Below are 14,749 nucleotides of genomic sequence, written 5' to 3'. Positions count from 1 at the left end.
ATGGTTTTCACTGACTATGCGGTTATTGAGCACCTGACATATGAATACTGCAACTAAAGAAATATAATTTCCATTTTATTTTATTTTATTTTATTTACTTTATTTAATAAAAATTTAAGAAGCTAGTGTGGCTAGTGGCAAGGATAACAGTACAGCTCTAGATCATACTGTCAATCAAAATTTGTATATACTTTTTAGTTCCAATCAAGGAGTGAGCATGCTAATAGCCCTTCCTTTAATTTTAACCATGGTTCCCAAAACATTTCTGTTTATATAGCAGAGTTTTCTAGATATGTATGGCTAAACTACAGAAGAGATGATAGTTTTATTATGTATTTATATATTCCAAGGATGTTAACTATTGTGATGTGCTAATTCACAACCAAGTTGCATCTTTAGTTAACCATACTATTGAAAGGTAAAGGGAATAAAATCTATATCCATAGTATATGGATAGTAAATGGTATGAAATATTTTAACATTTATTTGGTGAACATTCATGAAAAATATAGTGTATTCATTTTTTCTAAATATTAAAATGTAAAAATCTCATAACAGTATAATTCCATTAATGTCTTTCTATCATTTGCACTTTTGTAATTATATATAACTATATATATATTTATAGTTAACTGGGTAATACATTATTATATTTGTTTAAATAGCTAATAGAATGTTAAAGATTTTTTAATATAAATATTTACATTTACTGTTTTCAGGTTTTTTTTTTTAACTCTTCCAGTACTTTCAAATTTCCATGTGCATCGTATTCCTTCACTGAAAAACTTCCTTTTGTCTTTCTTTTTATTTGTACCTTGCAGCAACCAACAGCCTCAGCTGTTATCTTCAAAATGTTTTTATAAAAATGTCTAAAATTGTGAAGTGTATTTTCACTGGAAGTAGACTAGTACATTGGGTATTTTTACTTTCAGCAATTCAAAGATGTAATACATTTGTATCTTAGCTTACATTTTCTGATGAGACTACAGTATCTGTCTTATCATTCATCCCATTTATATAATGTTTCTCCTATTCTTTGTCTGAGTTTCAGGCATGTTTTAAATAAGTTTCAGTATGATTTACCAAGATGTGTTTCTCTTTTAATTTATCCTGCTCAGGTTGGCTGAGATTCTTAAATGTATATATTGATATATTTTTGATAATTTTGGAAAAAATCAGCCTTAAGCTCTTATATTTTGTTTTTATTAAGTGTGCTGGTTTTTAAGAAGTTTATATACAGGAACATTCACTCTGTCGTATACAGTTCAATGGATATTGAAAAAGACACACAGGCTCTAGTTCCCAACACCATAGTCACCTCAAAACTTCCTCCTGGCTGCCCCTTGTCCCTATAGATTGGCCTTTTCCAGAATGTCATATTAAGTACATATGCATTTCAGAACCATTCCTGTTGTCATATGTTTTAAGAGTTCATTCTTTTATTGTTCAGTAGGATTCTATGTAGAAAGGATATAATTTGCTTATACATTCAGCCATTGAAAGGTATTTTGGTTGTTTCTTGATTTGGGCTATTATGAATAAAGATACTATGAACATATGCTCATAGGCTTTGTGTATATATAAGTTCTCACTATGGGACAAATATCTAAGAATGAGAATGCTGAGTCATTTACTAAGTGCATTTTTTTAATAAGCGTATTTTTAATTTTATAAGAAACAGCTAAACTATTATCCAAAGTGTCTGTACCACTTGTTTTCTATCTATTCATCTATGAGATTACCAATTTCTCTGCATAAATGATCCACACTTCACAAGCATTTGATATTGTCATTTTTTTTGGGGGGGGGTTTGGTTTGGTTTTGCCAGTTGTAGATGTGTGGTGATATTTCATTGTGATTTCCATTTAACTTTTTATGTTGAAATAATTATAGATTCATAAAAAGTTGGAAAGAAATGCAGAGAGAAGTGCTTTGTACTCGTGTTACCATAATTCAGTACCATAGTACAATATCAAATCCATGCAATGGACATTAATAAAATGTACAGACCTTATCTAGATTTCACCAGAATACATGCACTCATTTGTGTATGTGTATATGTGCATGAGTGCACAAGTGTGTGTATTTAGTTCTATGCAGTTTTACCTCATGTTCAAATTTGTGTAACCACCGGCACAATCAAGATACAAAACTCTATCATCACTATATGGACCCTAATATTACCCTTTTATGTAGCTACATTGATCCCTTCTTTCTGTCATTTTTAGCTCATGGCAACCACTAAACTGCTATCTCTCTAACTATATTATTTCATGAATATTATATAAATGGAATCATAGAGTTTGTATCTCTTGGAGATTGACTTCTTTCTTTTGCATAATTTCCATGACTGCATCCAAGTTGTTGCATGTATACTTTATTTCTTTTTACTGATGACTAGTATTCCTTTGTATGGATGTATCAAAATTTGTCTAATTATTTACTCACTGAAGGAAATTTGGGTGGTTGCCAATTTTTAGCTAATTATGAATAGATCTGCAATGATAATTTGCATAGAAAATTATGCATGAACGTAAAATTTTAATTCCCTAGGAAACATCCCAAAATTACATTACTGAGTGAATGATAAGTCATTTATAGTTTTTTTTTAAAGTTTTTAAATGTTTTATTTATTTCTGAGACAGAGAGAGAGAGAGAGAGACAGAATGAGCAGGGGAGGGTCAGAGAGAGAGGGAGACACAGAATCTGAAACAGGCTCCAGGCTCTCAGCTGCCTGTCAGCACAGAGCCCAACGCGGGGCTTGAACCCACGAACTGTGAGATCCTGACCTGAGCCGAAGTCAGATGCTCAACCGACTAAACCAACCAGGCTCCCCAAGTAATTTTTGGTTTTATAGGCAACTACCAAACTATTTTCAGAGTGGCTGTAACATTTGACATTCCCAACAGTAATATATAAATGATCCAGTTTATTGGCATCCTTGTCAACATTTGATGATATCATTTTTTTAGCCAGTCTATTAGCTATGTATTAATATCTTATAATGGACTCATTTTGAACTCCCCTAGTAGGTAATGATGTTGACTATCTTTAATGTCTTTATTTGGCATCTAAAAATCCTCTTCAGTGAAAAGTCTACTCATATTTTTTGCCCATTTTCTAATTAGATTGTGTTTTTTAAGTGTCGAGTTTTCAGATTAAAAAAAATTTTTTCTAGGTACATGTATTTCGTTGGATATGTAATCTTAACATATTTTCTTCAGTTCTGTAATTGTTTTTTGCAGACCCAATTTTTTAAAAAATATATTCATTTTGATAAGTTGTCCTTTTTTTCATTTTTGGATCATGCTTTTGGTGTCAAGTGTATGAACTCTTTGTTAACCTTAAATCCTGAATTTTCTGCCACAATATTTCTATTTTAGTTTATTTAATATAATTTATTATCAAATTAGCTTACATACAACACCCAGCGCTCATCCCAACAAGTGCCCTCCTCAATGTCCATCACTCACTTTCCCTTCTCCCTCACCCCCATCAACCCTCAGTTTGTTATCTGTATTTAAGAGTCTCTTATGTTTGCCTCCTTCTCTCTCTGTTTCTAAAAGGTGTTAATTTTGTGTCTTACTTTTAAGTCTATGGATCTGTTTTGAATTACATTTTGTAAAGGATGGGAGATTAAATTTTTTATTAATGGGTATCCAACTGCTCCACCATAATTCTTTGAAAAAACTACCTTCATACATTGAATTGTTTTTGCACATCATAAAAAAATTAATTGGACATTTTTGTGTTGGTATATTTCTCAGTTATTTATACTGTTTTCCATTGCTTTGTGTGTCATTTTTTCCACAATTGCTATGCTGTTTTCGTTATTGTTGCTGTACAGTAATCTTTAACATTGGGAAAATAAGATCCTCCTACTTTATTCTTTTACAGAATTGTTTTGGCTACTCTAGGGTCTCTTTCCTTATACACTTTAGAATAAGCTTGTCTATGTTTATTTAAAAATCCTGCTGTTATAAATTGTGTTAAACCTAAGAATCAATTTAGGAAGATTTTACATCTTTGCTTTTTATTACTAAATCTTCCAATAACACATAGTATGATTCTCCATTTTTTTAGGCCTTCTTTGATTTCCTTCATCAGAATTTTTAATCTTCATCAGATACTCTACATGTTTTACTATTTTATATTTGTTATTTTATCTTCTTTTTAGCAATTGTAAATGATGTTGTACTATAATCGAATATATTTTTATTTTGATATAAACACCCTTAAAATAATTATTCATAATGTTGATCACTCCTACATCATCTAACTCCTTCCAGTCAACTTTGCATACACATTTGTCCACTGGCAAATCATATCAAATAAATGTTCTTGTTCAAATACTGTAAAAGATGAAAGAATATTATCCTAAACCTTGTTTGCAATAAAAAATATTCCAAGTATTGGATGCTGAAGTATAACTTTCTGGATGAGAATACCATACTTCTTGCTTGTCATTAGAAATATTCTATTTACTCATTTATTCTTGAATTGAAGGCAAATTTTGATATCATTATTTGAAGAGTTGTACTATGAGATTTAATTAACATGATCAATATCAGCAACATCATTAGAAGCTAGTGTTCTATGTTTCTTTGCATTTGTCTGATTAAGAATTGTAAAATGTCCTCCTCCATCAATATTATTTTCTTTATAATTATAGGCAGTTAAAGAAAAATTTTGAATTCTCACTTCCTTTTAATAGAAGCTAAGATAAAAATACGGAATTTTACACCAGTGCCTTGTTGTACCTTCTTCAAAATTGATATTTTACTTGGGAAACAAATTAACAAAATAAGAAAGTGAAATTTTCCAGTGGGAAAAAATAGGTAGCCCTGAAATAAACCTTTGCATATATGGTCTAATGATTTTCAGTAAGAATGCAATGACCATTCAATGGAAGAAAGGGGAATCTTCTGAACAAATGGTATTGAGATAATTGGGTATCAATCTGCAAAAGAATGAGGTGGATGCTTACTTATACCATAGACAAAATAACTCCACGAATCAAAGTTTAAATGTACTAGCTAATGAAGAAAACATGGGGAAATCTTTATAACATTATATTTGGCAGTGATTTACTGGATATGACACAAGAAGCACAGGCAACAGACACAAATGATAAATTGGAATTCATCATAATTGAAAACTGTTGTTTATCAAGGGACACTAATCAAGAAAGCGAAAGTGTAAGCCACAGAATTGAAGAAAGTGTTTATAAATCATATGACTTTTTTTTTTTTTACCTTTTTAACGTTTAGTAATTTTTGAGAGACAGACAGATCATGAGTGGGAGAGGGACAGAGAGAAAGGAAGACACAGAATCTGAGGCAAGCTCCAGGCTCTGACCTGTTAGCATAGAGCCCAGCACAGGGCTTGAACTCACAAACCATGAGATCATGACTGAGCCAAAGTCGGATGCTCAACCGACTGAGCCACCAAGGTACCCTTTATAAATCATATATATGATGTAGGATTTATTGCCAGAATATGTAAAGAATCTTATAACTCAACAAAAAAAACCAATAACCCAGTTTAAAAAAATGGGCAAAGGGTTTGAATAGACATTTTTCCAAAGAAGATATACAAATGGTCAATAAGTACATGAAAAGATGTTTAACATCACTAATTGTTAGGGAATTGCAGATTACACCTACAAGGATCCAATTCATACCTATTAGGATAGCTATTATAGGAAAATTTCATAAAATATCAGATGTTGATAAGGATGTGGAAAAATTAAAAATGCTGTGCATTGCTGGTGGGAATGTAAAATGATGCACCCTCTGTAGAATAGTATGGTGATTCTTTTTTTATTAATAATTTATTTTTTTAAATTACATCCAAGTTGGTATATTGTGCAACAATTATTTCAGGAGTAGATTCCTTAATGTCCCTTACCCATTTAGCTCATCTCCCCTCCCATAATCCCTCTAGCAACCCTCTGTTTGTTCTCCATGTTTAAGCCTCTTGAGTTTTGTCCAGCTCCCTATTTTTATATTATTTTTGTTTCCCTTCTCTTATGTTCATCTGTTTTGTATCTTAAAGTCCTCATATGAGTGAAGTCATAGGATATTTGTCTTTCTCCAACTGACTAATTTTGCTTAGCATAATATCCTTTAGTTCCATTCATGTAGTTGCAAATGGCAAGGTTCTATTCCTTTTGATTGCCAAGTAATACTCCATTGTATGTGTGTGTGTGTGTGTGTGTGTGTGTGTGTGTGTGTGTGAGAGAGAGAGAGAGAGAGAGAGAGAGAGAGAGAGAGAGAGATACCACATCTTCTTGATCCATTCATCTGTCAATGGACATTTGTGCTCTGTCCATACTTTGGCTATCGTCAATAGTACTGCTATAAACATTGGGGTGCATGTGCCCCTTTGAAACAGCACACCTGTATCTCTTTGACAAATATCTATTAGTGCAATTGCTGGGTCATAGGGTAGTTCTATTTTTAATTTTTGAGGAACCTCTATACTGTTTTCCAAAGTGCCTGCACCAGTTTGCATTCCTACCAGCAGTACAAAAGAGATCCTCTTTCTCTGCATCCTCACCAACATCTGTTGTCTGAGTTCTTAAATTAGGCATTCTGACAGGTGTAACATGGTATCTCATTGTGGTTTTGATTTGCATTTCCCTGATGATGGGTAATGTTGAGCATTTTTTCATGTGTCTGTTGGCCATCTGGATGTCTTCTTTGGCAAAGTGTCTATTCATGTCTTTTGCCCGTTTCTTCACTAGATTATTTGTGTTTTTAGTGTTGAGTTTGATAAATTCTTTATAGATTTGGATACTAACCATTTCATTCGTTGACTTTTAGTTTTTCTGATTGTTTCCTTCGCTGTGCAGAAGCTTTTTATTTTGATGAGGTCTCAGTCGTTCATTTTCGCTTGTTTCTCTTGCCTCTGGAGACGTGTTGAGTAAGAAGTTGCTGCAGCCGAGGTCAAAGAGGTTTTTGCCTACTTTTTCCTTGAGGATTTTGATGTATCCTTGTCTTATGTTTAGGTTTTTAATCCATTTTTAGTTTTTTTGTGTGTATGGTATAAGAAAGTGGTCCAGACTCATTTTTCTGCACGTTGCTGTCCAGTTTTCCAAGTAGCATTTGTTAAAGACACTCTTTATTCCATTGGATATTCTTTCCTGCTTTGTCAAAGGCTAGTTGGCCATACGTTTGTGGGTCAATTTCTGGGCTCTCTATTTTGTTCCATTGATCTGGGTGTCTGATTTTGTGCCAGTGCCATACTGTCTTGATGATTACAGATTTGTAATACATCTTGAAGTCTGGGATTGTGATGTCTTCAGATTTGGTTTTCTTTTTCATGATTGTTTTGGCTATTTGAGGTCTCTTCTAGTTCCATACAAATTTTAGGGTTGTTTTTTTCTAGCTCTGTGAAGAATGTGCATGTTATTTTAGTGGGTATTGAATGTAGATTGCTTTGAGTAGTATTGACATTTTAACAGTATTTGTTCTTCCTCTCCAGGAGCATGGAATATTTTTCCATTTTTTGGTCCCTTCTTGTTCTTTCATAAGCTTTCTATAGTGTTCAGTGTATAGATTTTTCACCTCTGGCTAGATTTATTCCTAGATATTTTATGGTTTTTGGTGCAATTGTAAATGGGATCGATTCCTTGATTTCTCTTTCTGTTGCTTCATTATTGGTGTATAAGAATGCAACCGATTTCTGTGCATTGATTTTATATCCTGTGACTTTGCTGAATTCCTGGACCAGCTCTAGCAGCTTTTTGGTGGAATCTTTTGGGTTTTCCATATAGAGTATCATGTCATCTGTGAAGAGTGAATGTTTGATCTCCTCCTGACTGATTTGGATGCCTTTTATTTCTTTGTGTTGTCTGATTGCTGAGGTTAAGACTTCCAATACTATGTTGAATAGCAGTGGTGAGAGTGGACATCCTGTCTTGTTCCTGGCCTTAGGGGGAAAGCTCTCAGTTTTTCCCCATTGAGGATGATATCAGCAGTGGATCTTTCATATATGATTTTTATGATCTCGAGGTACGATTCTTCTATTCCTACTTTGTAGAGGGTTTTTATCAAGAAAGTATGCTGTATTTTGTCAGATGCTTTCTCTGCATCTATTGAGAGCATCATGTGGTTCTTGTCCTTTCTTTTATTGTTGTGCTGTATCACATTGATTGTTTTGCAGATATTGAACCAGCCTTGCATCCTAGGTGTTAATCCCACTTGGTCGTGGTGAATACTTTTTTAATGTATTGTTGGATCTGTTTGGCTAGTATCTCATTGAGAATTTTTACATACATGTTCATCAGGAAAATTGGTCTGTAGTTCTCCTTTTTAGTGGTGCCTTTGATTTTTGGAATCAAGGTAATGCTGGGTTCATAGAAAGAGTTTAGAGGTTTTCTTTCCATTTCTACTTTTTAGAACACCTTCAAGAGAATAGGTATTAACTTTTTTTAAATGTTTGGTAGAATTCCCCTGGAAAGCCATCTGTCCCTGGACTCTTTTTTTGGGGGGTGGGGGGAGATTTTTGATTACTAATTTGATTTTTTTTTTTTTTTTACTGATTATGGGTCTGTTCCAATTTTCTATTTCCTCCTGCTTCAGTTTTGGTAGGAATTTGTCCATTTCTTCCAGAGTGCCCATTTTATTGGTGTATAATTGCTCATAATATTCTCTGATTATTGTTTGTATTTCTGCTGTGTTGGTTGAGATCTCTGCTCTTTCATTCTTGGTTTTATTTATTTGGGTCCTTTCCTTTTTCTTTTTGATCAAACTGGCAAGGGATTTATCAATTTTGTTAATTCTTTCAGAGAACCAGTTTCTGGTTTCATTGATCTGTTCTACTGTAATTTTTGCTTGCTTGTTTGTTTTGATAGCATTGATTTTTGCTCTAATCTTTATTATTTTCTGTCTTCTGCTGGTTTTGGGTTTTATTTGCTGTTTTTTTTTTTTCCAGCTCTTTGAGGTGTAAGGTTCGGTTGTGTATCTGAGACCTTTCTTCCTTCTTTAAGAAGGCCTGGATTGCTATAAACTTCCTTCTTATGACCATCTTTGCTGTGTCCCAGAGGTTTTGAACTGTGGTGTTATCATATTCATCGGTTTCCATGTAGTTTTTAATTTCCTCTTTCACTTCCTGGTTAGCCCCTTCATTCTTTAGTAGGATGGTTTTTAGTCTCCAGGTATTTATCTTACCACAGTTTTTCTTGTGGTTTATTTCGAGTTTCATAGTGTTGTGGTCTGAATATGTACAGTATGATCTAGATCTTTTTGTGCTTGTTGAGGGCTGATTTGTGTGCCAGTATGTGATCTATTCTGGAGAACATTCCATGTGCACTGGAGAAGAATGTGTATTCTGTTGCTTTAGGATGAAATGTTCTGAACATATCTGTTAAGTCCCTCCAGTCCAGTGTGTCATTTGAAGCCATTGTTTCCTTGTTGAATTTCTGTTTAGATGATCTGCCCATTGCTGTAAGTGGGGTATTAAAGTCCCCTACTATTATGGTATTATTATCAATGAGTTTCTTTATGTTTGTGATTAATCAATTTATGTATTTGGGTGTTTTCACGTTTGGAGCATAAATGTTTACTGCTGTTAGATCTTCTTGATATAGACACCTTAATGATCATATATTGCCCTTCTTCATCTCTTGTTACAGTCTTTATTTTAAAGTCTAGATTGTCTGATATAAGTATGGCTACTCCAGCTTTCTTTTGGCAATCATTAGAATGATAGATGGTTCTCCATCCCCTTACTTTCAATCTGAAGGTGTCTTTAGGCCCAAAGTGGGTCTCTTGTAAACAGCATACAGATGGATCATGTTTTCTTATCCATTTTGTTACCCCATGTCTTTTCATTGGAGCATTTAGTTCATTGACTATTTAGAGTGAATACTAAAAGATATGAATGTATTGCCATTATGTTGTCTGTCGAGTTGGAGTTTCTGGTGGTGTTCTCTGGTCCTTTCTAGTCTTTGTTTCTACCTAGTCTCCAGTGTCAGAACTCTGTGCCCTCCCTGACCAGCAATCACACACCCCTCCTTTGTCTCCGGCTTCCATCCACTCCTTGTTTTTACACTGTTGATGACCAAGCCATCAGGTTGCTAGGCGGCACCTCCTTCTGAGTTTTATCTCAGATGCAGCTGTGTTTCCCAACCCCTCACTTCTGACGGACTGCGGATTTGACCCACTCACACTTTCTGGGGGAGGATCTCACCGAGCAATGGCCGGGTGCCAGCAACACCCAGAAATGTTCACGGGACCATGCTGCTGCTGATGCTCAGAGACTGCAGCTGGATGCCAGCCAGCCCCAGAAAAAGTTCGCGCAATCTTGTAGCAGCGGCATTTCAGGGATTATGGAAAATCACAACACACATCTGGTTCGAGACTTTCCCCTTAATGTCCTTGTTCCAGCATCAGCGAATGTGGTTGTTCTCCAGGGTTCGCTAAGACCTTTGCCTGTGGGATGGCCACACAGCCACTACCAAATATCCTCCCAGCAGGGGAACTGTCACTCCCCGTGTGGCCCAAGGACCACTCAGGCCACACTCTCTGCTCCCAGGGAGTCACCCTTCCCACCAAAGCACTGCCAGGTATTGAGCTGGGGAGTTTCAGACTCTGCGTTCCTCCTGTTTATAGAGTCTTAATGGAATCTAAACCCTTCCTTTCTCCTTTCTAACTTTTTTGTTTAGACCCTTGCCTACTATTTCTTTCCTCTCCAGCTGCTTTTGTACTCTCCCTTCTGTCTCTATCCTCTCTCTGTGGGCAAAAACAGCTCCCTGCCCTCCACAGCTTCTCTCTCCCCCAGTTCACCTCTTCACGCCATGTACCTGCTGACTTCTCTGGTTCGGGTTGTGCAGATTGTTGTGTTAATTCTCAAATCAGTTTTCTAGGTGTGCAGAATGGTTTGGTGTTGATCTGGCTGTATTTCACGGAGGAGGGACGTGAAAATCTTCCATGTTGTTCCACCATCTTGGCCTTTCCCTCTTCATAAAATTAAACATAGAATTACCACATCCTGAAATTTCACTGCTAGGGATATACTCAAAAATATTGAACGCATGGACTCAAACGTATCTTTGTACATACATGTTCATAGCGCCATTACTTACATTAACCAAAAGGTGGAAACCACCACACATTCACTGACAGATAAATACAGGAACAAAATGTGGTTATTACACACAATGGACTATTATTCAACTTTTAAAAGGGATGAAATTCTGAAACATGTTACAACATAGGTACAACTTGAAAACTGTATGCTAACTAAAATAAGCCAGTCAGATTAAGACAAATATTGGATAATTCTGTTTTTATGAGGTACCTAGAGTAGTTAGTTTCTAGAAAGTAGAATGGGAATTGCCATGCGCTGTGGGAGGGAGAAATGATAAGTTAAAGGGCTCAATGTGGGAGAATGAACAATTTCTAAAGTTTGACAGTGATAATTGATATATAACAATGTGAGTGTATTTAATGCCACTGACTGCACACTTAAAAATGTTTAGAATGATATATATTATGTGTTGTGTATTCTACCACAACAAAATTAAATTAGGGAGAATTCCAGTTATAACATCCCCAGAAATCATATAGTATTTATAAATACAGTGTTTAGGAGTGCTTGGGTAGCTCAATTGGTTAAGCATCCAACTTTAGGTTTTGGCTCAGGTCATGATCTCATGGTTCATGGATTCGAGCCCCATGGGCTGCAGTGTGTTGCATTGTGCAGTGTACTGTACTGACAGCGGGGAGCCTACTTGGAATTCTGTTTCCCTCTCTCTCTGCCCCTCTCTCTCTAAAAATAGATAAATAACATTAAAAAAAGAAATACAGTATTTACATATAATTTAAAAATTAATGAAAAGCATAAAGTATACAGTGAAAACTAAAAATATATTATTGAAAGAAAGATCTGCATAAAGGTAGAAACATATCATATTTTTAACATTGTTGGAGGTCTCAATATTGTTAATACAGAAATATTGTCCAAATTGATCTGCAAATTCAACACAATTCTTAACAAACCCAAGTAGTATTTTTTTTTTTTTTGAGAAATTGACAAGTTGATTTTATCATACAGAAGGGCACCTGGGTGGCTCAGTTGGTTGGGCGTCTCACTTCGGCTCCGGTTATGATCTCACAGGTCGTGAGTTCTAGCCCCGTGTTGGGCTCTGTGCTGACAGCTTGCTCAGAGCCTGAAGCCTGCTTTGGCTTCTGTGTCTCCCTCTTTCTCTGTCCCTCCCCCATTTGTGCTCTGTCTCTCTCTGTCTCTCAATAATAAATAAATGTAAAAAAAAATTAATAAAAGTCATACAGAAATTCAAGGGACACAGAATGGTAAAAACAATCTTGAAAACATACTTTTCAAGATGATTTCACATTCAAAACACTTTTCTCAATTCCAAAACATATTACAGTGTTAAAATAAGACAATATAGTACTGTTTTAAAGATAAAGATAGACATTATTTCAATAGAATAGAAGATAGTCCAGAAACGTCATACTTACAGTCACTGTTTTTTGATAAGGACGCCAAAGTAATTCCACTGGTGGAAAGAATGTGTTTTTTTTCCCCAAAATGGAGGACAAGTATATGTCCACATGCAAAAGAAAGAAGTTAGACTGCTACATCACAACAATAAAAAAGTTGAGTGAAAATGGATCATAGATCTAAATGTGAGAGTTAAACTTATGGAATACATATGAGTAAATCTGTGAAATTGGCATGGGCTGTGATATAGAAGACAGGTGAGAAAAGAAAATAGATTAAGTGAATTTTATCAAAATTAAAAACTTTTTGGTAAGTTTTTACTTTAATCACCCAGTACTTATCACAAGTGCTCTCTTTAATTCCCATCACTTATCTCACCCATCTTTTCATCCATCTCCCCTCTAGTAAACATCTGTTTATTCTCTGTAGTTAAGACTTTGTTTTTTGGTTTGTCTCCCTCTCCCTTCCTCTCTCTTTCCCTTCTCTTCGCTCATTTGTTGTTTTTTTTCAATTCCACTTACTAATGAAATGATATGGTATGTCTTTCTCTGACTTATTTTCCTTAACATTATAATCTCTAGCTCTATCCGTGCCATTGCAAATGGCAAAATTTCATTCGTTCATATATATATATATAATTTTTCATTCATATATATTTACATAACATCTTTATCCATTCATTAATAAATGGACCCTTAGACTGCTTCCATAATTGGACTATTTGTAAATAATGCTGCAAAAAACACAGGAGTGCACATTATCTCTTTGAAATAGGGTGTTAGTATTCTTTGGGTAAATACACAATAGTGCCAATATTAAATAAGTTCTATTTTTAGCTTTTTGAGTAACCTCCATATTTTTTTCCACAGTGTCTATACCAGTTTGCATTCTTCCCAGTGCAAGAATGTTCCTTTTTCTCCATGACCTTGCCAACACCTGTTTTGTGTGTGTGTGTGTGTTTTGTTTTTGTTTCTTGTGTTTTTGATTTTCACCATTCTGACAGGTGATATCTCAGTTTGGTTTTAGTTTGTTTACTTTTTAAAAATATTTATTTATTTTGAGAGATAGTGTGTGAGTGGGGTAAGGGCAGGGAGGAGAGAAAGAACCCCAAGCAGGCTCCGCTTTGTAAGCACAAGGCCTGATGCAGGGATTGATCCCATGAACTTCAAAATCAAGGTTGAAGCTTATCTGACAGAGCCACCCAGAGTCCCTTCAATGTGGTTTTAATTTGCATTTCTCTTATAGTACGTGATTAAGAGCATCTTTTCATGTGTTTGTTGGCCATCTGGATACTTTCTTTGGAGAAAGTTGTTGATGTCTTCTGCCCATTTTCTAATTGGATTTTTTTTGGGGGGGAGAGTGTTGAGTTCTATAAGTTATTTATAGATTTTGGATAGTAACCTTTTATCAGATATGCCATTTGTAAATTTCTCCTCCCATTCACTATGTTGCCTTTTAGTTTTGTTGATTGTTTCCTTCACTTGTGTACAAGCTTTTTATTCTGAAGGAATCCCGGTAATTTATTTTTTATTTTGTTTCCTTTGCCTCAGGTGACATACCTAGAAAAAAGCTACTATGTATGGCCAATGTCACAGTAATTACCACATGTGCTCTTTCCTATAATTCTTATGGTTTCAGGTCTCATATTTAGGTCATTAATCTATTTTGATTTTATTTTTGTGTGGTGTAAGAAAGCGGTCCAATTTTATTCATTTGCATGTAGCTGTCCAGTTTTCCTAACATTATTTGTTGAAAGGAATGTCTTTTTCCCATTGGATATTCTTTCCTGCTGTGTCAAAGATTAACTGATCATATAATTGTGAGTTAATACCTGGGTTTTCTATTCTGTTCTACAGATTTGTGTGTCTATTTTTGTAAGAGTGCCACAATGTTCTGATTACTACAACTCTGTAGTATAAGTTCAAGTCAGTGATTGTGATACTTCCAGCTTTGTTCTTCTTTTTAAAGATTGCTTTTGCTATTCAGTCTTTTGTGGATCCATACAAATTTTAGTAATATTTATTCTAGCTCTGTGAAAAATGTTATTAGTATTTTGATAGAGATTGCATTAAAATTGTAGGTTTCTTTCTGTAGTATAGACATTTTTAACAATATTTGTTCTTTGAATCCATGAGCATGGAATATCTTTTCACTTCTTTGTGTCATCCCTAATTTTTTTCATTGATGTTTAATAGTTTACAGAGTACAGGTCTTTCACCTCATTGGTTAAGTTTATTCTGAGGTATCTTATTATGTTTGGTGCAGTCATAAATGA

At 34.8% G+C, this 14,749-nt stretch overlaps 1 protein-coding gene across 5 annotated transcripts in view; it reads left to right on the top strand.

The window, feature by feature from the left end:
- LOC120238687 (A disintegrin and metallopeptidase domain 3-like) overlaps positions 1 to 14,749 on the top strand; it is a 121,808-nt gene that overhangs the window by 91,269 nt on the left and 15,790 nt on the right. The gene's annotated exons all lie outside the window — the stretch shown is intronic.

The sequence above is a fragment of the Hyaena hyaena genome, unplaced genomic scaffold (genome assembly GCF_003009895.1).
Source record: "Hyaena hyaena isolate Hyena2069 unplaced genomic scaffold, ASM300989v1 scaffold_215, whole genome shotgun sequence".
NCBI lineage: Eukaryota > Metazoa > Chordata > Mammalia > Carnivora > Hyaenidae > Hyaena > Hyaena hyaena.
Note: the sequence above shows the minus strand (reverse complement) of the source record. Positions and strands in the feature narration are given on the sequence as shown.